We start from the raw sequence: 3,619 nt of genomic DNA on the forward strand, positions 1-3,619 counted from the left end.
TTCCAACAAATTCTTGTTGAGTACAGGGCTCCCACATCATAAGGGATGGTTTCCCATCTTCCATTGAGTCTTAGTCGAAGAGGTTTTAACCCAAAACTCATGTTTTCATATCAGACTTAATAGATATCCCCCAATCTTCTTTTTTTGAAAAAATGCAGAATTTTATGAGAAGAAAAAGAATGTACAATAAATATCAACCCAGAAGAAGCCTACCAAGCCAAAAGGCTTGAAAGAGACAACTCGGGAGGAGTACAAGGAAGCAATACATAAAGACAATAGTTGAAAGCTAAAGATTTGAGTAACAATCAGATACACTAAGATAAAAATTATGTTTCTCCAAGAGTACAAAGTATATGATCATTTGTAATGATCTTAAACATTACAAGAAGAGATCCATTATGGTCTTTAGCTATATCTGTCTGCTGAGATTGCACTCTAGATAGATATGATTGTACTTCAAAGTTGTTGTTGAGCTTCTCCTTTGAGACTTTAACAAGAGTCACCTGTTGCAAAATAATATTAGAGAATAAACCATGCATAATCACTTCTGATGGAGGAAAACCATTAGAAAAGATGGATTTACATCAGAGCAACCAAATATAAAGAAGGATACATTGCCAAAAAGATTCTGAAATTATATTGTGAGAAAAGTGCAGCCCTAGAAGAGTTGATTTCCATTTTAATTTACAATTGAAAATGGCTAGAATAAAAGTCACAACTACTTGCCAAATTTGTTGCATATGCTTATAAGTCCAAAATCCATGTTTGATAGTTTCTAACTTGAGACAATACGAACATTTGGTGGAATTATTAGGAAGAAAAGTGAGACATTCCCCCACAAAAAATTTATAATGTAAAATATTCCATGATAAAAATTGAGCTTTTGCTTCAGCTTTGGATTTCCAAGCATGATTGCTCAAGCTACACCACATAGATTCAGACCAATTCAATCTCCATTTTAGATTTTAAGTCTTGATTTAATTTGAAGAGAAGGTGGGATTTTGAGGTAAATTAGTCTGAGAGGGAAATTATCTATATTAAAGCTTAGGCACCACCTCCAATCTTTAAAGAAATTGCACAATATGGGGGTGCAAAGCTTAAGTTGAAAATCCAAAGGAGCACATTCTTGAATCTTAAGAATACCATTTATAAGAGATTGGGACAATTTAAAATCATTCTTGAGTTGAATAACATTTTTCCAAGTTAAGGATGTAAACTCACATATATCCTTGAATTCCCTAATGCCTTTTTTGATTAAGAGCTTGCTATGTAATTGGGAATAGGTAGAAAGAGGCTGCTCTTGGAGCTCTATTAGCTTATTCCACCAAATAGAAGAAGCTGAGAAACTCATGACATGACTAAGATCTTGTCCCTTCCATTCAAGCAAAGGAGAAACTAGTTTCCATAATTTCTATATGCTTTAAAATTGTCTAGAGGCTTGTGGTTTGGAGTACTAAGCCCTTAGAATTTTATCTATCCAGCAAAACTCAATCCAAGCATTGTTAACTTTGGCAATAGCAATTATATGCCTTCTAAGGGACTTCCAAGGAGCCGCTCCATGGATAAATCTAGTAATCCATTTGGCAATGAAGAAAATCCCTTGTGTGAGAGGATCAATGACCCCTAAACCTCCTTTGTTTTTTGGTTGTATACAGTATAGCTAAGAAGCAGTTTGTTGGGCTTTTTTATGATTCCATTTTCCCCATAGAAACCCTCTAATTAATCAAGTTAGCTGATTATAACAACTTTTGGAAGGAAGCCAACATGATGAAATATACACCTGACTTGCAATAAGCACTTTGTTATCAATAGCCATACAAAAATAAATGAATGACCAAATATGAAGTTTAGTTTTTAGTTTATTAGTGAACCACTTCCACATTTTGTATAGGGATCTCCAGTCCTAAAGGGGATGCCAATATATCTTGAAATTTCATAATTCTTATTGAATTTCCAATGTGGGGGAACCAAATGAGGTGGCAGATCAGCTAAAGTCATCCAAAATTCATTTGTATTATGAGAGAGTTGGGACCTAGATGCTGAACAGTACAGGTCCAAGACATCAAGTGTATGATTTAGTTCTTCTTGAGAATTTTTTATGAATAATAGGCTATCATTAGCAACGATAGAGTTCAAAGCAACTTCATTTCTGAGAAGAGAAATACCATGGATAAGGTGTTTCCTTTTAGCATGATTTAAGAGATAACCAAGTGCATCAGTTGTAAGAACATAGAGGAATGGGGCTAATGGACAACATTTTCCTATGGATCATTGCAAAGGAAAGGTTTGAGTGATTGAGATATTAATAGAAATGCAAGCATTAGAATCAACAAAGAGAAGTTTTACATTTGAAATGAGCTTGGGACCAAAGCCTAACCATTTGAACATTTTTAATATGAACTTCCACCTAATCCTATCATAAGCTTTATCAAAATCCAATTTGATGAGGAATCTTTGACTTGTTTGTTGAGCCCATTCAATAGTCTCCCAAGCAAGCACCAAATTTTCTAAAATAAATCTCCCTCCAATAAATCTAGTTTGCTCAAGCCTTACAATTTCTTGTACTATGCACTTAATTCTTTTGGCAATAGCTTTGGCAATAATCTTGTAGGAGATATTTAAGAGAGTGATAGGTCTCCACCTTCAAATGTTGTTCTCATTTTTTCCTTTAGGGATTAGCTTTATTGGACCTTGACTTATGGAAGGTCATGGGGATCCCTTGGTTAAGGCTTCCTTATAGACTTCGTAAAAATATTTCCTGATAAATGGCCACAATGTTTTGAAAAATTCTGGTAAGCCATCAATATCAGGACTTTTGGAATCAACCATATCTTTCAAGGCAACATCAAAATTTTCAAGGGTTACCAATCAATCCAAGTAAAATTGTTGATCTAGATCAATCTTAGTAGGAATGCAAGTACCAACAGATTCTTCAATTATTTCTTGAAGTTGATCTCCTTCATCTAGTTCTAAAAAAATTTGTTGATAGTGCTAAAAGAAGATAGATTTAATATCATCAGGGTTGTCATAATTATTTGCCTCTTGATCATGAATAGACAAAATTCTTTCTTTGGACTGTTTGGACTTTAGATAATTGAAAAAAAACTTTTGCCTCCTTCTCTCATCCAATGCAACTTGGCCCTTAATTGTGCTCCTCTATCTCGATTAAATTCAAATCTTTTGATTTTTCATTTAGCATCAACAACATGTTGTAGAGAGGTATTAGTTGGTGCTAAAAAAAGAAGGGCTCTACTTTTTTTCCAATTGATGTCTTAAATTTTTTTCCATTCTAGATCTTTTTTTAGCCATTTTTTTCCCATAAGATCTCAAGAAAGATATGTAGTGAGTAATAGCATCATTCCACCATTGGATCCAGCTACCATTTTGGTGAGGTTTAGGCACATCATTCCAAATTGAAATCAAAGAGGCAAGGCAATCAAAATGATTAAGATGGGAAGTATTGAGCTTATAAGGAAGGCTAGAGGAGTGGGAAGGGAAAGTAATCAAAGTTGGGAGATGATCTGAGAAAGAGGCAATAGTATCCACTTTAACAAGAGTGTTTTGAGAAAAGGGAATAATAGAAAGGGAATCAGCTATATAAAATCAATCAAGCTGACTG

Source organism: Cryptomeria japonica, chromosome 7 (assembly GCF_030272615.1).
Source record: "Cryptomeria japonica chromosome 7, Sugi_1.0, whole genome shotgun sequence".
Taxonomy (NCBI): domain Eukaryota; kingdom Viridiplantae; phylum Streptophyta; class Pinopsida; order Cupressales; family Cupressaceae; genus Cryptomeria; species Cryptomeria japonica.